Raw genomic sequence first — 22,942 nt, 5'->3', positions numbered from 1 at the left:
TTTCAATTAATTATGTACAATGAGGACCATGCATTTTGACCTTAGTCTTCAGTGAGGGATGCATGATGATTAATAATGTATATAATATCTTTGCTAGGCAATTACAGCTGTTGGTCTTAATTATTAAAAAGAAAACAAGAATGTATAATGCAAATATGATATTCCTTAAAGCTTATTAGATATCTGGTAAGATATAATTGATTGTATATCTAAAATCCAAGTCGCACTAGATAGTTCCATTAGATAGATACTAGATATCTATTTTAGTGGTGTGTCTACATAGCATTATGTTACCTTTCATAAAAAATTTCACTGTACTAAAAGTAAATGCTACCAGTTCTTTTTTGTTATTTTTGAGCTGTTGTTTTGATTAATTTATTGTTTAATTGTAATGCATTCAAGTTATTAAATTTCATAATTGGGAAGAATACAGGAATTGAAACCAACTTTTAGCTAGTTAACCTTGGACTCAATCAGTATTCTTGGGATTCCATTTTACTTTGTTGAGATTTAGAATCAGAGTAACAGACCTACTCTGCTAGGTGTTGTAGGGAATAGTTACATAACATCTGGGTTAGTTGTATATTTATCAGAGATGGTAAAAGAAGAGCTTATGAAGTTTGAAAGGTAGGAGGGAATTACATACTGAGGAATAACAGTTAAAATCTAGCTCAATAAATGTGTTTAGCTTTGTGGATAGAGACTTAGACCTTGTGATGTCAGAATTTGCTAGAAACCTAATTTCCTATCATAGTTAAGTTGTAAACTGAGATAAAGTAATGAAAAGCTAAAATAAAAAACTAGACTCTGCAGAACCTTTTATTCTGATTTATTCATAACTTCCTTAGAACATATTTCATGGGAGAAGCTAGGATGGCCAGATGGGAAATGTTTAATAAAAGCACAAATAGTCACTCTAGTTACAAGGTGAATCTAGGTACAGCAAATGGTGCTATCAGGTCCTGCTCCATGAGGTCTAATTATTGTTTATCCTAAGAATATATAGATATATATCTATATATCTATATATTATATCTATCTATCTATATAGATAGATATATATAGAAACAGCAGGACTGTTTCCGCTTAGCTGTGAAAGGAGATAAGATTCTTTTTGTCTTGGCAATCTTTTAAGGTATTGCCTGTGATGTACACCACACTCTGGTTTAACACTTTTCAATAATAAAACTGTTTTTTTTCTCTACTACCTTTGCAGAGATGTTTTCGAAAGCGGGAAAAGTTTTCTTTTTAGTTATATTTCCCCCCAAAAAAAGCAATGTTTGTGTGTGTGTGTGTGCACATATACTCATTTTGGAAAATATCAAGGAAAAAAACGAGAATAGTTCTATATTATATCTATATAGTAGTCAATCAAAATGTCTAATCTATCCTTTTAACTAATATATACATATAGAACCCACTGCCTATGGATAATTAGTTAATAGTTTGATATCAAACTTTTATTTTTGGACATGTATAAAATAAAGATTCCCCTTATTTTAACACATTGGTGCCACATTTTCCAAATGTTGCCCAAAGTCACAGTTATTATAATCTACATTATAAATAGTACCATTATTTACCAGCTATCTATTGTTGAAATTTGGCTTAAGACGGAACTACTTCTGCCCAGGTTGCAAGATCATTAAACAGAAACTTAGATAACTTTTGTGTCCCTGTAAATGCTGTGCTTGACCAGAAACACAGGATATTCAGTCAACCAGTCCCCAAACACCAAACTGACTCTTAGCTCTGAATTTAACTCTTGTTTCTCTTCACCACAAAGAAGGTTGACTGTATGTTCCTAGCCAATCAGATGTTTTCTACTTGTTTCTTCTTTTTTCATTATCCTATAATAGCTTCTTGGTTTTTGCCCCGTTTTGCAATTCTCGAAATGGAGACTGTCCACTTCAGGAAGTGTTAAATAAAGTTTGTATCACCTAACTTGGTATTCTTTAATAATTTTTAACACTATGTAAAAAGAAATGTGTGTCTAATATTGGTATATAGATGAGAACTATGCTAATACAGAAATTTAGGAAATTATATAGTGGTTATTCTTTCTATAGAAAAGTAAAAAATATAGGCTGGCTGTAGGTGGAATTTTAAAATCTCAATAAAAGTTGCTAATTGCAAAAGCTAAGATGGGACATAAGAAGAAAGGCTGTTTCTAAGGTTACCGTATGTTACTATCCTGAATTAAATACACTTTGGAATACTTTGGACAATATTGTATTAGAAAATACACTTTGGAAAAATTCTGGTTTTATGTAATGGTGTAAGACTATAGGCCATGTTGTCTAACCAAAAAGACTTAAAAATTTGGAGGGGATAGTTCAAGAAATAGTAATGTGTTAAAATCTCTTTAAACATCATATATATAACTATATAACTATATATATACATATATATGCATATATATAACTATATACTATATAGTTTTAAAAGACTGGAAAATTCCAGTTACAAATTGCATATTTACCATACCTTTATCTCTTCCTCAGAATCCTATTAAAAATAAGGATGGGACAGATGAAACACATCTTTTGTTTTTATAAACCTTTTAAATTCAATTTATTGCATGTTTTGCAATAACTTGAAACATTATTTACCAATACCTATTTATTTCAATTCAGTTAACATTTGCTCAAACAATCAGGTATTTTTTCATGGCCTTCTTTTTAACCTACAAGAAAAAATTTCTTGTGGACTATTTAATTCTCTTTTATCTTGGATTCCTTTTTTAAAAAAATGGATCTTATTGTTTGATCAGTGGTATTATGTTACTTTTGAGAAATGATACATGACTGAAATGGAATGATTAAAATGTAACAAAAAATGTCAGTTTACAACATCTTCAGACCTAGAATTTACTTTTTTGTCCTCCCTGAGTCTTAGTTTGATTTCCCTCATACTAAGAATCAAATGTTCCTATAAAAGACAAAAGATGATTTGGGGTAGAATATCTACCACTTGGCTTAATCTTGCTGATACTTTTCTGCAGCCATTTTTAAGTTTGCAAAGGATAGATATATTTTCTTTCCAAATTATAGTATGAAGAGAACTATTTTGTCTCTGTAAAATCTGGCATATATGCCCAAATAACATTTTAATGGGCTTATCATTTGGTTTAATGAACAGAGTTATGCACCGAGGAGTACTTCTGTCATAGTGTGCCATATTATCAATCTCATTATAAACATATTAACTAAGAAACTGATATCAGCAGTAGCTTGGTTATTCTTTTTTTTTTTTTTTTAGCTTGGTTATTCTATTATAAAATTAATATTATGATCCAAAAGGCTTAGGTCATATGCAAACCTAAGTGTGCCTAAATATTATCTTTAATAAATTTTATTTCATTTTTATGTCATCAAAAATTTTATTTTTTTCACTTTCTTTGATGATTAAAATAGTTAAAAACTGCAACACTTTTTTTGAAGTTTTCATTAAGTTCTTGGTATAAAAGCAGATTTCAAAAGAATATACTTTGAAAACATAATTAATATTGGTTAAATTTGCACACATAAATTCTAAAACACAGTCTTGTGATTTCCCCAAGAGTCAATGTCAGTAGGGCCATTTGGATTTGACTAAAAACATTTAAGATATACTGTTAGTAGATTTGAGATATGAGGTAGATAAAGAAAGTAGAGTGGTAACTGTCTTTAGAGAATTTCAAAACAAAAATTCTGGGTCAGGAAACAAGAAGTTTTGAAGTCTGTTGGATAGTGCCCAAATCAATGTATTAGCGAATCTCTTATTGGTTCTTTGCCTTTCTCTAATATTTAATTTGAAAATTTAAAATATGCAATAAGCCAGTGATTCAAATGACCACATGTAAGGGATATGACACTGATACTGCAAAAATATCTATTTGCCAGCTGATCTGATATTTAAAAATTATAGCACATGCCATGATGAAATACATATTCTGGAGAGTAGTCCCTCTGAAGAAGAATAACATGTTGGTACTAGAAAGGACAATCAAATTATGTTGTCTCACTGTAAATGATTTGTACCTTACATAACCCAATAGAGCATTCTTTTTTTTTTTTCAAGATTTTATTTATTTATTTAGAGAGAAAGACAGCACACAAGAAGGCAGAGGAGGAGAGAGAGAGAGAATCCTCAGACTCCCTGCTGAGCGTGGAGCCTGATGTAAGACTCAATCCCAAAACCCTAAGATCATAACCTGAGAAGAAATCAAGAGTTGGCCTCTTAACCAGCTGAGCCACCCAGGAGCCTTTGGAGCAGTCATTCAAATATTTATTGATATCTAATAGATAATCAGCACCTTGTTAAGCTATGTCAAATCATGATAATTAAAAGTTCTAATAGTAAAATAGATGAATTAAAATGGAAATATTTTTAGAATATAATATGTGGTGCATTATTAAACTTTAATGAGTTTTTTTTTAGGAAGTGAATTAAAAACAAGGTAAAATTTTCATTTTTAATTTATGTTTCTATGGTATTTTAATGCAATGAACATGTATAACTTTTATAATTAGAGAAAAGAGATTTGAGGGACTATTTGAAAGTTATATTATTCTGTATAGTACTTCATATATTAAAAGGCATAAATATATAATTTTGAAGAAATTTAGAAGTAAGTAAGACTGCAAAGACTTTATGGGGAGATTTTGCATGAAATTTTGCTTTAGATTTAAGCAATCTGGATATTCTATCTCATAATCAGAGAAGATGAAGTTTTATCCTGGAGACTTACTCAATTTAAAAGTCATTCGAAGGATTCAGTGTCATTATAGGAATATCCACTTAGCCAGGTTGTACCAATGAAAATGAAATTCATGCCCCAGAGGCAAAAACATTGAGGAAAAAAAGAAATATATTTTTTTAAGTAAAAAATGGAGACCATCTCCAGAGAGCAAGATACATTATGTTCTTGACCTAAGAAAGCTATAGGATAAAGGCTCTTTGCTGAAGGACAAATGTAGAAAGAATACATGGCAAAAAATATTATTTTTCTATGGGAAAATAAACTATCCAGAGACCTAACAAAACTCAACTGACCACAGGGGGCCATTCAGTCTGAGACAGATTCCTATAGCTAGAGAAGCAGAACTAAAGTCAGTCAAAGGCCAGAGATCCAATCAGAGAAATGTCATTTTGAAAAATAGTGAGAAAAAGTACCATGTGAGCTTGGAGTTTCAGAAACTCCTTGGCATTTGCCTGGATAAAAAAGTTAATGGCTTTAGCAGAGCTTATATTTTTTGACAGATAGTTTCAGGGAGGAACTGGCAGATAATAATGAAATAGGGAAGAATGTGAAGGGGCATTCTTTGATGATGAGAAGAGAAGGGATCCAGAACAAATGTGGGGAACATTTTCTTCATTTTGTCAAAAGATGAGATTGAACACTCAGGGGAGGATAAAAGCACTAACAGTGGAGAAGTAATTGTAGGGGAAGAAAGGTACTCAGTACCAAGTACAGGTTCTAAGTTAACACTGAGGACAGTGGAAAACTAGGATGAATAGAGAAAATTAGTAACATCACCAGACAGTACTGAAAACCACAAATTTATTTTCCAAGTTATACATGTCAACATAGAGCAAGAAATTGCATTTATGATAGGAGAGTGTAGGAGGGAAAGGAAAGCACAGATTTGAGTATTTACAATAATTAACCTAAAATATAAAATAGATGAAGAGGAGAATGAGGAAAGTTTGCAGCTGGAAAATTGGGAAAAGGTTTTTCTAGTGCATCTGATAGGTTGGCTGTCTTGATTAGGTTGAAATATGGGGTGAAGTGGGGGTGGATTGTAAAACACCTAACAAGCTCTGTAACTCAATATAGTTTCCCAGTACTATTAAGTGTATTTTCAGTTTGTGATGGAAGATGTGGAACCTCAACAGAGTACATGCTTGATTGAACAAGTAGTTAAACCAAAATGAAGTGTTTTATTAGTATTTATTTAGTATTAGTATTAGTCCTGCAAGTAAATCTGTCTAAATAAATCATGCAGAGGTACCATAATTTTTATTAATGTAATAATAAAAACCATGAGGATTTTTTTATTGTTTTTTGTTATTGGTTTTGTTTTTGTTTTTTAAATACAAAATTAGATTTGCCATCAACTTTATAAATTTTCGGCCACATAGATTTCTTAATGTGAAACATAGACTATAAGCTATTCAGTTACTTGCTAATGATGTCAAATTTGATTTCTCTGCCATTCAAGTACTCTCAAAAGTTTGCTGATGTAGCTGATATCTAAGAGCATGAGAAATAGGTTTGCTCCTCTTGCCTTAAAATTTTCCAAGATGCATTCTTGTATTAAGCTAGCTCACTGGAAATTATATACCTGAACCACATTACTCTGTCCCACCCCCACTACAAAATGCCTCTATGGAACAATATTAATTATATTTAGTCTTCATCCAGAGATACTATTAAAGCAGAAAAAAAGAGAAATGTCTTTTATTATCAATAATTTGATTGATTTGAAGGCTCACTGCACCAATATGTTAATGTGTCTATGGCAGATCAATCTAGGAAGCCTACAAGTGGAAGGTTATATTTCTCTTGATGGCTTACTGTACTTTGGGCTGCTAGACAGTGAAAGTTTGCTCATGCTGCAGGTTACTTCTATGCCCTGTTTGCTCCGTTCCTGACCTTTGCCCTTGTCTTCTCTTTCTTGTTTGCTTTTATTCTTTTTTATTCTATATTGAATGTAAGCCTTCTTAATTGATTTTGTTAATGACAATCTACCTATAAACAGCACAGTAAACCAGCAGATCATTCCTTGAACCAAATTAGCATAGTCAAAATCATTCCATTGGTTTGTTTTGTTTCATTTTGTAAGTTTTTATTTAAATTTCAGTTAGTTAATATACAGTGTACATTGGTTATAGGTATACAATATAGTGATTCAACGCTTCCATATAATATCCAGTGCTTATTACAAGTGCACTCCTTAATCCCCATCACCTATTTAACCCATCCCTGCCTACCTCCATTTTGGTAATCACCAGTTTGTTCTCTATAGTTAAGAGTCCATTTCTTGCTTTGCTTCTCTCTCTCCCTTCCCTCCACTCCCCCACCCTTGCTTTTTTGTTTTGTTTCTTAACTTTCACAAATGAGTGAAATCATATGGTACTTGTCTTTCTCTGACAGGTTTATTTCACTTAGTATAATACTTTCTAATTCCATCCATGTCATGCCAAATGGCAAGATTTCATTCTTTTTTTTTATGGCTGAGTTATACACACACACACACACGCACACACACGAGTAATATTTAGAGTTTTCTATTTCTATTTTCTATTTCTATTCATATATATATGAATACCTTCTTTATACATTCATCACTTAATGCACACATGGCCTGTTTCCATAATTTTGCTATTGTAGATAATGCTGCTATAAACATTGAGGTGCATGTACCTTTTTGAAATAGAATTTTTGTATCCTCTGTGTAATCCTAAAGTGTAATTGCCAGATCATAGGATATTTCTCTTTTTAACTTTTGGAGGAACCTCCATACTATTTTCCAGAGCAGCTACACCAGTTTACATTCCCACCAAAAGTGTAAGAAGGTTTCCCTTTCTCCATATTCTCTCCAATACCTGTTGTTTCTTGTGTTGCTTATTTTAGCCATTCTGACAGATGTGAGGTGATAGATATCTCATTGTAGTTTTGATTTGCATTCCCTGATAATGAATATTATATTGTTGAGCATCTTTCCATGGCTATCTGGATATCTTCTTTGGAAAAAATGTCTGTTCATGCCTTCTGCACATTTTTAAACTGGATTATTTTTTTGGATGTTGAGTTTTATGATTTATTTATATATTTTGGATACAGACCCTTTATCAAATATGTCTTTTGCATCTATCCTCTCCCATTCCACAGGTTGCCTTTTATTGACCATTTCCTTTACTGTGCAGAAGCTTTTTCTTTTAATAAAGTCCCAATATTTCATTGTTGCTTTTGTTTCTCTTGCCTCAGTAAACATATCTAGTAAGAAGTTGCTACTGGTGATGTCAAAGAGGTTACTGCCTATGTTCTCTTCTAGGATTTTAATGGTTTCCTGTCTCACGTTTAGGTCTTTAATCCATTTTGAATATATTTTTGTGTATGGTGTAAGAAAGTGGTCCAGTTTCATTCTTTTCCATGTTGCAGTCCAGTTTTTCCAACACCATTTGTTCAAGAGACTTTGTTCGCCATAGGATATTCTTTCCTACTTTGTCAATGATAAATTGGCCATTTAGTTGTGGGTCATTTTTGGGTTTCTATAATATTCTGTTGGCATATGTATCTATTTTTGTGCCAGTACCATACCATTTTGATTATTAAAGCTTTCTAATATAACTTGAAGTCTGGAATTGTGATGCCTCCAGCTTTGCTTTGATTTTTCAAGGTTACTTTTGGCTATCTGGAGTCTTTAGAGGTTCCATATAAATTTTAGGATTGTTTGCTCTAGTTTTGTGAAAAATCCTGTTGGCATTGTAGTAAGGATTGCATTAACTCTGGAATACATTAAATCTTGCTTTGGTTAGTATAGTATAAATATTTTAACAATATTTATTCTTCCAGTCCATGAGCATGGGATGTATTTCCCTTTTTTGTGTGTCATCTTTGCCAGTATTTTATAGTTTTCAGAGTACAGGTCTTGCACCTTCTTCATTAGGTTTATTCCTAGGTATCTTATTCTTTTTGATGCAAGTGTAAATATATTGATTCCTTAATTTCTCTTTCTTCTGCTTCTTATTGATATATACGAAGGCAACATATTTCCATATGTTAATTTTATATCCTATAACTTTACTGAATTCATTTATCAGTTCTAGTAGTTTTTTGGTGGGGTCTTTAGAGTTTTCTATTTATAGTAACATGTCATCTACAAGTAGTAGAAGTTTGACTTCTTTGTTCCCTATTTGGATGCCTTTTATTTCTTTGTATTGTCTAATTGCCATGGCTAGGACTTGTAGTACTATGTTAAACAATAGTAGTGATTTATTATATTGAGGTATGTTTATTATATTTATTAGATTGAGGTATGTTCCCTCTAATTATACTTTGTTGAGGGTTTTCATCCTAACAGATGTTATACTTTGTAAAATGTTTTTTTCTGCATCTATTGAAAGGATCATATGGCTCTTACACTTTCTTTAATTAATGTGGTTTATCATGTTGATTGATTTGCAAATATTGAACCACCCTTGCAACCAAGTAATAAATCCCACTTGATTGTGGTGAATTATTTTTTTTAATATGTTGTTGGATTTGGTTTGCTGGTATTTTATGAGAATGTTTGCATCTATGTTCATCAGGGATATTGGCCTCTAGTCTATTTTTTAGTAGTGTCTATTTGCTTTTGGGATCAGGGTAATGCTAGTCTCATAGGATGAATTTGGAAGTTTTCACTCCAAAACTATTGGAGTTTTTGAATAGTTTGAGAAGAATAAGTATCAACTCTTCTTGAAATGTTTGCTAGGATTCCCTTGGTAAGTCATCTGACCCTGGACTTTGGTTTATTGGGAGATTTTTTATTAACTGATCAATTTCTTTACTGATTACTGGTCTGTTCAAGTTTTCTATTTCTTCCTATTTCAGTTTTGGTAGTTTGTATGTTTCTAGGAATTTATCCATTTCTTCCAGATTGCCCAATTTGTTGGTATATAAATTTTCATTAATATTCTCTTATAATTGTTTGTATTTCTGTGGTGTTCCTTGTGATCTTTCCTCTTCAATATGTGGATTTATTTATTTGGGTCCTTTCTCTTTTCTTTTTAATAAGCCTGGTTGGGAGTTTATCAATTTTATTATTCCTTTTAAGGGACTAACTCCTAGTTTCATTGATCTGCTCTACTCTTTTGTTTGTTTCTGTATCATTTATTTCTGCTCCACTATTTATTATTTCCCTTCTTTTGCTGGCATTAAGCTTAATCTGTTGTTCTTTTTCCAGCTCCTTTAGATATATGATTGGTTTGTGTATTTTAATTTTTTCTTACTTCTTGAAGTATGCCTGTATTGCTGTATACTTCTGTCTTTTGACCACTTTTAGTGCATCTTTAAGGTTTTGGATTGTCATATGTTCATTTTTATTTCTTTCCATGCATTTTTTTCAATTTCTTCTTTAATTTTCTGGTTGACTTGTTCATTCTTTAGTAAGGTGTTTTGTAGCCTCCATGTATTTGTGGTCCTTCCAATTTTTTTTCTTATGATTGACTTCAAGTTTCATAGCATTGTTATTGGGAAATATGGGTGGTGTGATCTCATTCTTTTTGTACTTGTTGAGGCCTGATTAGTGATCTAGTACGTGATGTTTCCTGGAGAATGTCCCATGTGAACTCAAAAAGAATATATATTCTGCTGCTATAGGACAAAATGTTCTGAGTATATCTGCTAAGTCCATCTAGTCCAGAGTGTCATTCAAAGCCATTCTTTCCTTGTTGATTTTCTGTTCAGATGATGTATCCATTGCTGGAAGTGGGGTGTTAAACTCCCCTATTATTGTATTATTATGAGTTACATCCATATGTTTCTTATTAGTTGTTTATATATTTGGGTGTTACCATCTTGAGTGCATAAGTATTTACTGTTATTATATCTTCTTGTTGGATTGTCCACTTTATGATCATAAAGTGTCCTTCTTCAACTTCATTGCAGTCCTTGTTTTAAAGTCTAGTTTGTCCAATGTAAGTATTGGTACTCTGGCTTTATTTTGACATCCATTTTGCATGATAAATGTTTCTCCATCCCATCACTTTCAATATGCAGATTCCTTAGTTCTAAAATGAATCTCTTGCAGGCAGCATATAGATGAGTCTTGTTTTTTTATCCAGTCTGACACCCTGTTGATTGGAGTGTTTAGTCTACTTACATTCAAAGTAAGTATTGATAGGTATGTATTCATTGCCATTTAAGTACTTGTTCTGTCATTGTTTCTGGAGATTTTCTCTTCCTTGTCTTTGTCACTTTTGGACTCTCCTTTGTACTCAAAGAGTCCCCTTTAATATTTTTACATGGATGATTTCATGGTCATGGAGTCCTTTAATTCTTACTTGGTAGGTAAACCCTTTCTCTCTCCTTCTATTCTGAATGATAGCCTTAATGAATAGAGTATTCTTAGCTGTAGGTTTTTCCCATTCAGCACTCTAAATATATCATGCCACTGCCTTCTGGCTTGCCAACTTTCTGTTGAACAATCTCCAACTAACCTTATGGATTTTATCTTGTAGGTTAAGGACTTCTTTTGTCTTATTGCTTTAAGATTTTCTCCTTTTCGCTATATTTTGCTAACTTAATTACAATATATCTTGCTATTGGCCTGCTTTTGTTGATTTTGGTGGGAGTTCTCTGTGCCTTCTGGATCTGGATGTCTGTTTCCTTCCTCAGATTAGGGACGTTTTCTTGTTATTTCTTCAAATATATTTTTGTCCCCTTTTCTTTCTCTTCTTTTTCTGGGTCTCCTATAATACAAATGTTCTGTTTTAATGGAGTCACTGAGTTCCATTATGCATGTTGCATAATTCTTTCTTTCTTTTGTTCAGCTTCATTACTTTCCATTACTTTCCATTACTCTATCTACTACATCATAGTAGTGTGCTGTTAATTGCATCAAGTCTGTTTCCAGTCTCATTTATCATACTCTTTATCTCCTATTGAGTCTGGTTTTTTTTAACTCTTTTATCTCTGTGACTTGGTTATCACTTATGTCTCCTATTCTTTTCTCACACCAGTGAGTAAACATGTGATTGTTGCCTTAAATTCTCCATCAGGCATGTTACTTATATCTGTTTCATTAGATCTCTATTCATGGCCTTATCTTGTTCTTTCATTTGGGATAAATTCCTCCATCTTCATATTTTTTATAAGTCTCTGCCTTCTTTTGTGTTTTAGAAAATCAGTTATTTCTCCTGATTCTGACAGTAATGGCCTTATGAAGAAGAGATTATGTAGTGCCCAGGGCTTTGTGCTTTAGGGAATTTCTCCAGTGGGTGCTACATTCAATCTGCTGTTGAGTTTTCATACTCTGTCCTTCAGGCTATTCATCTGCAGAGGCTCGTCTTGCATTTTATGGCCAGTGTTTGACTCCTGGGATGAATGTGGTAAGTTTTAACTCATGTACTCTGGTCTACTTGTGAAATGAGACCTGACACCACCTACACCAGAACTCAGGCCCCATGGAACTCTGTGATTGTGAGACATGATGTGGTGGGGGGTTTATTTTGGATTTCTGAGGTAGGAATCCACTGCATTAGGATTTAAGCAAGCATCACGGAGAAGGGCAGTCCCACCAGAGTATAGGGTGCTGAGGCTTAATGTATGCAAGTTAGGGCCCCACTGGTGGCACTGCTGCTTCCTACAGGGGGCTTTGTGTTTATTATGCGTAGGTCAGAATTTGCAATTTTAATTCATAGCTCATCTACATAAGATATCAGGATTTTATTACAGTTTTATTTCAGATTTGATGAACATTTAGTTTATTTTTCATGGTTCATATTTTTTCATTTACTAATATTTTGCCTGCTATTTCCTTGCTTGATATTTTCTTTTTGTACAAAATTCATGTTCCCTCAGAATATTCAAATCTTTGTCTCATTTTCTTTCACTTTATATTTTTGTTCTTAAGAAATTTTATGACTCTTCTTGATGGTGTTCTTTCTTTTCTCTACCAGCTTCTTTAGGATGTTTTACTAATCACTAACTTTTTTTTTTAATTTGTATTTATTTATGAGTCATAGAGAGAGAGAGAGAGAGAGAGAGGCAGAGACATAGGCAGAGGGAGAAGCAGGCTCCATGCACCGGGAGCCTGACGTGGGATTCAATCCCGGGTCTCCAGGATCACGCCCTGGGCCAAAGGCAGGCGCTAAACCGCTGCGCCACCCAGGGATCCCACTAATCACTAACTTTTAAAGTTTTCCCTGACGTCTTGCAATGAAGTTTTTTTGTAATTTTATAGATTTTTAATTTTATTTTTTTAAATTTTTTTTAATTTTTATTTATTTATGATAGTCACAGAGAGAGAGAGAGAGAGGCAGAGACACAGGCAGAGGGAGAAGCAGGCTCCATGCACCGGGAGCCTGACGTGGGATTCGATCCTGGGTCTCCAGGATCGCGCCCTGGGCCAAAGGCAGGCGCTAAACCACTGCGCCACCCAGGGATCCCGATTTTTAATTTTATATATTTAATTTTATATATGCTCATTGGGGTTTATTAATTTGGCAAATTTTCTCTTTCACTTCTGAGACATTTTTTCCTGGGAATTGTTGTCTCTTCAATTTCTCTCTTTTTTAAAAAAAAATATTTATATTTGGATATTGTGCTCTTTGTATTGTTTAATACTTTTTATCTAGTCTAATTTGCTATTTGTGTCTTTTTAAAATTCTGTTTTTGGGCAGATATAGTCCGTTATGCATTCTAATTTCTATTGTGGTTTTTAAATATCTGCTGTCATGTTTCCAAGATCTTTTTTTCTCACAATGTTTCTTTTTACTATGTTTTTAAAATAACAATGTATTATTTAACTTACAGATGAAATATTCATAGTTTTGAATATTTTTTATATATTTAAAAATATACTCCTTGCATTTTGCCTTTATCTAAGAGTTCCATATTTTTGTTTCTGTGTTTGTTTTATGTGTTTTGGCAACTGTCTTCCATGTTTTAAATTTTTCTTCAATATTGGGTAATTGTTAGCTCCTTGTTCATATGTGAGAGTGAAACACTAACATATTGTTTGAAGCTATGTGTATGTGGTGTAGAGGGACTTGTTTCATGTGTGTGCCTGTCTAAAGGCTGATTGAATAGTGACCTTACCATTTCAAGGATAACCCTCGTATTTAGTATCATGAGAATTCTTTCTCTCCAGCAAGATAATTTTCCCTAGAGAGGTTATCTGCATTCTCTTACAGAGATTGTAAATCAGGGTACCAAGATTTGATGTCCAGCAAGGGAAGCAGAACCAGCTACATAATTTCAGAAACGCTTTATTAAAAAAAATTATTGAGAATTTGAATAAAGCAGAAGTAAAACATTAAAACCAGAGTGAGATCATTCTGAATGTGGGCCCTGTGTGTGACTATTCAAGCACCTCACCAATAACACCAGCTCTAAGGGGAACAAGCTATGAGGGCAGACTATGAGGGCACTGTTCAGTTTGTGTACTTTCACATAATCTTGTGGCGACTTGAGGTTCAGCACACCAGAAGTTCTCTATCTCTCCATAGTTAACTCTTCTGTTTCCTACTGACAAGTGCCAAGGACAGTATTCTGACTATAGAGGAAAGTTAGTGGGGAAGTGATTCTGAAACCTAGGGTTTCTTATAAAGGTTTTCAATAAACTATTCTGACTTCAGTCCTAGGTAGATGTTTTTTGTTTTTGCCTTTTTAAGATTAATTCATTTATTTTAGAGAGAGTGCTGCTTGAGTGAGTTGGTCGGGGAGAGGCAGCAGGAGAGAATCTTCAAGCCATTCCCCCACTGAGCACAGAGCCTCACCCAGGGTTCAATCTCAAGATCCATGAGATCATCACCTGAGCCAAAACCAAGAGTCAGACACCGAACTGTGACTGAGTCACCCAGGTGCCCCAGTACATGTTTTTAACTTTCTTTTTAATTAAAACCAAAATAGAAAATTCTTCTTTAAAAATGTGTAAAGTTTCTTGCTATAAAACAATTTAACTTTTTCTGTTCTTTGATCTTTTTCTTTTAAAAAAAAAGATTTTATTTATTTATTCACGAGAGACACAGAAAGAGAGGGGCAGAGAGAGAAGCAGGCTCCATGCAAGGAGCCTGATGTGGGACTGGATCCTGGGTCTCCGGGATCACACCCTGGGCTGAAGGCGGCACTAAACCGCTAAGCCAACGGGGCTGCTCTCTTTGATCTTTTTTAACTGAAATAGACTTTAGAAATAATCTAAATAATTTCCCTCATTTTATAAACTAATTAACTAAAACTCATCTGTGTGACATGTACATCATCACATAGGTACATCAGAGCAAAACAATGTCACAAACTTTTAAAATTTTATATGGAGATTTTTTTGTTTTGTTTTTTTAAAGATTTTATTTATTTATTTATTTTTATTTTATTTATTTATTTATGAGAGACAGAGAAGGCAGAGACATAGGCAGAGGGAGAAGCAGGCTCCTCAGAGGGAGCCCAATGTGGGTCTTGATCCCAGAACATAGGATCACACCTTGAGCTGAAGGCAGACACTCAACTGCTGAGACACCCAGGCATCCCTTTAAGGAGTTTTTTGTTTTGTTTTGTTTTTTTGTTTTTTTTTTAAGATTTTATTTATTAATGTGAGAGATACAGCATAAGCAGGAGGAAGAGAAGAAGAAGCAGAGGGAGAGGGACAAGCAGACTCCCCACTGAGCAAGAAGCCATATGCAGGGCTTGATCCCAGGACCCTGAGATCATGACCCAAGTTGAAGTCAAACAGTAACCAAATGAGCCACCCAGGTACCCCAAGAGTTTTGTATTTAATACTTAGTGGCTATCATTTAAGCATTGACAATTTATTTTCCTTAAAAATTTTAGACATCAAAGTATATTTGTCTACGTGGAGAAAAATATATACAGAGGAAAAAGTAATGCCTTTCACACACTGTAAGAATTCACAAATAGTTTTTGATTATTAATAGCAAGTCAGGATCCTGGATTTGGCATTACATTTTGATCTGACAAAATGAGCATCCTCATTATTAAATGCTCATTATGAAATTATTAAATGCTTAATTTTAAATATAGAAAGATTTATTCTGTTAGGGAAATAAAGAATAAAACTAAATTATTATAAAAATGTTTTTATATTTACTGTGTATTTTTATCTGTTTATGAGTATTCCTGGATTACTCTCTCTAGATTGCAGTTACAAAAAACAAACAAAACAAAAGCCTCATTGTAACCTAATGTGCATTTTTCCTATATCTTTTCCAATTAGTGATAACTTTTCTTATCTTGTCTCTTAGAACAGAACTACAATAATAATAAATACTAGTAACATTATCTGAAGTAAATACTTTCAATTGAGTTTTATAAATATTTTCCTAAGCCCAGGTAAATATGAGTGAGCATAAACAGAAGAGTATTATCATCTATTTTATTTGTAGAATATAAAAATTTGATTCTTTTAGTGAGTCTTAAATACTGAAAACTTACACTTTGGAACCATTGCTGAGGAAAAGCAATGCCTGCGTCTTAATTCTTATCCTTTCAGCATTCAACTAAGATTTATATGTATATAAATTTCCATTTAAGTCAGTCTTATTCTTGAGTCCATCTTATTGTGTTTTAGTAATAAATGGAGTTACTTGTTTTGAAATAAGACCAAAGTAGAACTTCTTGTCATTTTCTTTCCAGTACTTTAGGAAGCTTTTTCCATGTACAGAATGAAATCCAGTGCTTTTTAAAGTCAAACTTTACATTGCTATGTTATTTCAGAAAAAGCTCATCTGGTGTTTGTCCAGGGAGATGAGCTCACACAGCACAGTATTAAAAAGGAACCATGGGGAAAAAAAGAAAAAAAAAAAAGAAGCACTCAACACTGGTAGACAAAAAAGACAACTTTTTGTTGTTGGTTTATCTCTTATGCATATACATGTCAAAACAAAGTTTTCTTTCCCAAATTTAAACTCAAAGAATTTTATCATACATTTGACAATGATGTTTTTCTCATATCATCAAATTTTTTTTCTTAATTTTATTTAGCACTATATTTAGTTTTCAAGTTAAAATATCCACCACCGTCATGTGCTTACTTAGTTGTAAGAATATCTCCTTATTCCTCTCTCACTAGTACACATGGCATTTATGTTGTAGTAGCAAAATATAGATATGGCATTTTAATTACAAACATGACTCCTTTTCAGATTTACAAAATTCTTAGTGATACATTTATAGTACTTGTAAAAATATGCTGAATGTTACAAATACTATTATTAAATTGTACTAATCTTAGAAATTTAGCTGCATAGATAACCATGAAATGAAGGATAAAAAAGAAAAAGTGGCTAACGTGTATTAAATTCTCATTTGGTAATGTTCCCTTTACATAGATTGTCATATTTAATCTTTATAAAACTGCTTTGAGAAAAGTATTATTTTATGTTTTTAAATTTTATTTGAAAGAGAGAGGGAGAGATAGCGAGAGAGCACAAGTTGGGAGGAGAAGGAGAAGCAGGATCCCTGTAAGCAGGGAGCCCAACACAGGGCTCAATCCCAGGGCCCTGGTATCATGATCAAGCTGAAGGCAGACACTTAACCAACAGAGCCCACCCAGAAAGTGTTATTTTTAATGAGAGAAACAAAGAAGTTAAATAACATGCACTAACAAACAAACGTGACAAAAGTCAGATCTAGAATACAAGTCCAAGATATTCTAACTTTTGAGCCTCACATGACTTTGAGTAAGAATTTTAAACGATGATGAAGAAGAATAGAGAATGAGGTTGGAAGTTAAAGATAAATCAGTTAGGAAAGATGAAAAGAGTAGACTTAAAAGAATAGATGGCAAAATTAAATGTGTTAAAATCTTGCTATATGGTGAAAGAAAGTTTTAAGAAAAGAAAATATGTTCTTGGAAACTATGAGGAAAATAAATATGTTTTAGTTAAAGTCAAAGAAGGTCATTATGGATTAGGTAGGACGGGAAAGCAGTTCGTAAAACTACCAAATTTCTCAGTGGACTTTTGCTACCATGCTTGGCACTAACACAAGTTCTCTAATGAGTTTGAAAGAGCATTTGTGTCTGGAGAATACTAAATATGTTGGACTAAACAGGGAAACCAGGGAGGATGGACTCAGTTATCAAACAGTATGACAGATTAACCAGATTTAGATACTTAACTTGCTAACTCCAGTATAACTGGATCATCCCAACTTTAAAGAGTTTCTATAAATTCACTAGTTAACAAAAGTCAAATGAATAGTATCTGTAGTTTTGTTATTCAGGTTCCAACAGGAAAGAGTTCACATACTCATGTAAGGATGCTTTCAATCATTATTTTTTTTCAAGTAAAGGAACAGATTCAAAGATGTATGCAGTGTAGATGGTAACCATAGGGGACAGTGTTGTAGTCTAGGACTAGTGGTACCAAACATTTTATCAAGCCTAAGCCTGAAAAGTCAAGGTCAGGGGAACCAAATGAAGAAAACTCTGTCTTAAGAGAAGTGATTTCCACTTAAGAGACACAAACAATAAAGGGGTCCCTGGGAGAGAGTATATTTTGAGGAATTAATACTCTGGCCTAACTTTTGTCTCTTCAGTTGTCTTCAGTGACTTCTCATTGGCAGAATGCAATTCACAACCTAAAGAAAGGGATAAATAAATAAATAAATAAATAAATAAATAAATAAATAAATCTCCACATAAGGAGAGAGCCTTCTGAAGATGCATAAGGTTCAGGGAGGAAAAGGGAAGGTATCTATCTACCACAGTAACTGTCAGCCATAGCTACATCTCCTATAATTGCCTATAGGTTCTCTGAGTTTATATCTGTATATTTTCTGCATAACCCTTTATCTTCTTCTCTTTCCAAAACTTCTTATGCATTATGTCCAATCCTCATTCTCAGCTGTTTATCTTAATTTCTAGGAGCAATCAGAAGACAACTTCCACCAGCCCCCAGTAGCAGTTATACAGGCACACTCATTTTATTGTCCTTTATTTTGTTATGCTTTGCAGATATTGCACTTTTTACAAATTAAAGGCTTTTGGCAACTCTGTGTTGAGCAAGTCTACCAAAACACCATTTTTCCAAAAACATTTGCTCACGTCATGTTTCTGTCACATTTTGATAATTCTTGCAATATATCAAACTTTTTCATTTTTATTGTACTTATTATGGTGACCTATAATCAGTGATCTTTGATGTTACTTTTATAATTGTTAGAGAACATCATGAAATGTGCCTATGTAAGACAGCAAACTTAATCGATAAATGTATATATTCTGACTGGTCCACTGACTTGCCATTCCCCATTTTCTCCTTCTCCTTGAGCCTCCATGTTCCTGAACACAATATTTAAAGTATGCTAATCAGTAACCCTAAACAACCTCTAAGTGTTCAAGTGAAAGGAAGAATCACATGCCTCTCACCTTAAATCAAAATCTAGAAATGTTTAAATTTAGTCAAAAGCTGAGAGGGGCCAAAAGCTAAGCCTCTTATTGCAAGTAGTTAACCAAGTTGTGAATGCAAAGGAAAAGTTCTTGAAGGAAATTAAAAGTGCTACTCCAGTGAACACACAAATAATAAGAAAATAAAACAGCCTTATTGCTGACATGCAGAAAGTTTTAGTGGTCTGAATAGAAGATCAAAGCAGACATAACATTCCCTTAAGCCAAAGCCTAATCCAGACCAAGGCCCCAACTCTCTTTAATTCTATGAAAACTCAGAGAGCTGAGGAAGTTGCAGAAGAATACTTTGAAACTACCAGAGATTAGATTAGTTCATGAGTTTTAAGGAAAGAAGCTGTCTCCATAATATAAAAATGCAAGGTGAAGCAGCAAGCCCTGATGTAGAACTTGTAACAAGTTACCCAAAAGATCTACTAGGGTCATTAATGAAGGTGGCTATACTAGACAACAGATTTCCAAAAGAGAACAACCTTCTATGAGAAGATGCCATCTATGACTTTCATAGCTAGGGAGAAGTCAATGCCTGGCTTCAAAGCTTTAAAAGACAGGCTGTCTCTTGGTAGTGACTTTAAGTTGAAGCCTATGCTAGTTTATCATTCAAAAAAGTCTGAGGGCTCCTAAGCATTATGCCAAATCTACTCTGCCTATTCTCTATAAATGGAACAACAAAGCCTATAAGACATCACATCTGTTTATAACATGGTTTACTGAATATTTTAAGCTCACTTTGAGACCTAGTACTAAGAAAAAGATTGCTTTCAAAACATTACTATTAATTGAAAATGCATGTGGTCACCTAAGAACTCTGATGGAGATGCACAAGGAAATTAATCTTGTTTTCATGCCTGCTAACACAATATCCATTCTTCAGCCTATGGATCACAGAGTGATTTTTACTTTTAACTCTTATTACTTAAGAAATACATTCATAAATCTCTAGCTACCATAACTGCCATAGTGATTCCACTAATGGATCTGGCCAAAGTAAATTGAATACCTTCTAGAAGGGATTCACCATTCTAGGTGTTCTTTAGAACATCTGTGATTCATGGGAAGAGGTCAGAATATCAACATTAGCTGAAGTTGGAAAGAAGTTGATTCTGACCCTCATGGATGACTTTGAAGAGTTGAAGATGTTAGTGGAAGAAGTGATTGCAGATGTGTTAGAAATAATAAGAGAATTAAAATTAGAAGTGGGGGGGGGCACTAGGTGGCTCAGTCGGTTAAGTGTCTGCCTTTGGCACAGGTCATAATCCTGGAGTACCAGGATTGAGCCCCATGTGGGACTCCGGCTCAGTGGAGAGTCTGCTTTTCTCCCATCCCTCATGCTGCTCGTACTTGCTCTTTCTCTTGTGCTCTGTCTCTCTCTCAAATAAATAAATAAAATCTTAAAAAAAAAAAAATTGAGCCACTTGGGTGGCTCAGTGGTTGAGTGTCTGCCCTTGGCTCAGGTCACGATCCTGGGGTCCTGGGACAGAGTCCTGCATCAGGCGCCCCATAGGGAGCCTGCTTTTCCCTCTGCCTATGTCTCTGCCTCTGTCTCTCTATGTCTCTAAAGAATAAATAAGTAAAATCTTAAAAAAGATAAAAAATAAAAAAGTTAGTACAGCCTGAGATGTGTCTGAATTGCTGCAATCCCTTAATAAAACTTTAGCAGCTGAAGATTTTCTTCCCTTTTTTTAAGAAAGGAATAATATATAATATATATAATATAATATTAATATATATATACACACATACATACACATATATAAAACACATCTTCTCTATCCATTCATCTGTTGATGGACATTTGGGCTCTCTCCGTATTTTGGCTATTGTGGACATTGGCACCATAAACACTGGGGTGCATATTCCCCTTGACATGGAATCTACTCATGATGAAGATGCTGTGAAGATTGTTGTAATGACAAAAAAGGATTTAAAATGTTACATAAACTTGGTTGATAAAGCAGTGGCAGCATTTGGAAGGACACCTTACTTTTGAAAGAAATTCTGTGGGCAAAATGCTATCAATCAACTTCGAATGCTATAGAAAAATAATTCATGAAATAATGAATTGATGCAGCAAACTTCATTGCTGTTGTATTTTTAAAAATCGCCACAACCACCCTTAACAACCATCACCCTGATGAGTTAGTAGCCATCAATACTGAGACAAAACTCTCCCAGCAAATGGAGTGCAATTCTCTGAAAGCTCAGATGATGGTTATCATACTTTAGCAATCAAGTATTTTTTAATTAAGGTATGGTATGTGTTTTTTCAGACATAAAGCTATAGTACACTTAATAGAATACAGTACAGTGTAAACATAACTTTTATACACCCTGGGAAACAAAAAACTTCATAGGACTCACTTTATTGCCATAATCTGGAAGTGAACCTGTAGTATCTCAGCGACATTCCTTTATCTCACTACCTATGTATGTATATATGTGCTCTGCCTTCCTTAGTATTACTATGGATGATCTATTGTTAGAGGACCTGAGGATCAAATCATTCACTTATACATTAAGTTTCATGTACTTGTATCTCCTCAAGTGTATCACTAAAAAATACACTATTTTCTCTGTATCATAAATTTTTCTTTCCATATTGAATTATTTCTATCAACATAGCAAAGATACAATTCATTTTTTATTAAGACAAATCCTCTGCTAATTGTTGGGAAACAGTTCCTTATGAGTCTGTCAGTTTGTACCCATCTTACAAACTGAAGCACAAACTTATTTTCACAATAATGTTTGTGTGGGAAGCAGATTTGGGCAATAAAGATCATGTCTCCTACTGGACCAAAGGGAACTTTGCAATAAACTTTTATAGAAGACTCAGGTTCCTTAAACTCAGGCTTATTCTGTAACTCAAGCCCCTGCATGTAGGAATCCGGGCTCAGAGGACAGACATAAAAATGATGAAATTATACCTACTGCCATTGCTGTGAATAATAAACTATCTTTCATCTCTGACCCAGTAGTGTTGGGTCTTCTACTAGCATCCACGAAATTGTAGCATGCTAACTTGTAAGATTGAAGTAAAGTAAAATGCAGACCCTTTACTTTTATTACCATCAATCTCATTTATCTGATACACTATCCTTTGAGACAAAACTCATTGAAAACGCTGTCTATATTTGTTATCTCAAATTCGACTCCTCCAATTCTGATTGTATTACTGCACAGAAACTGCTTCTATCAAAATTTGACCTAAAAAACCTTTAATCCAATGATCATTTCTTAGGTCTCCTCTTTCATTATTTATAAACAATATTTGACACTTCTGATCGCACTTTTCCTCCAGTCTCAGGTCTTTTTTCACTTTACATCCAGATCAATATCAGTGTGTTTTTGGTCCTTTCATACCAGATTCTAACTTTCAGTATCCTTTGCAGATTTTTCTTTATTTTTTAATCTCTTAAGATTCTGTTCCTTATGATGCAAGGGCTCAAACTTGAAACACTTCTCTTTGCTTTCTACATGCAATTTCTGGAATATCTATCTCTTTTAGCATCATGACTTTAATTATCTGTCCACACTGACAACCAGCATATTTATATCTACATCCCAGAACTCTTGAGCTACACATTTACTTCCAACTGCTTGACACATTCACTTGGAAGTAAAATTGGCATATCAAATTTAACATGTTTAAAACTGTACTACATGTTTCCCCCATAAGCCTGTTCCTTTCACAACCTTTAATTCCATATAATGTCAGCCACATCCTTTAAATTGTTTAAGCCAAGAACCTTGAAATTTTCCTTAACTTCTTTTTTTCTCATGTCATGGATATAATCTTTCCACAATTTCCTTTGTCTCTTCCTTAT

Source organism: Canis lupus, chromosome 17 (assembly GCF_048164855.1).
Source record: "Canis lupus baileyi chromosome 17, mCanLup2.hap1, whole genome shotgun sequence".
Taxonomy (NCBI): Eukaryota; Metazoa; Chordata; class Mammalia; order Carnivora; family Canidae; genus Canis; species Canis lupus.
The sequence above is the reverse complement of the archived record's forward strand: the minus strand, read 5'-3'. Positions refer to the sequence as shown.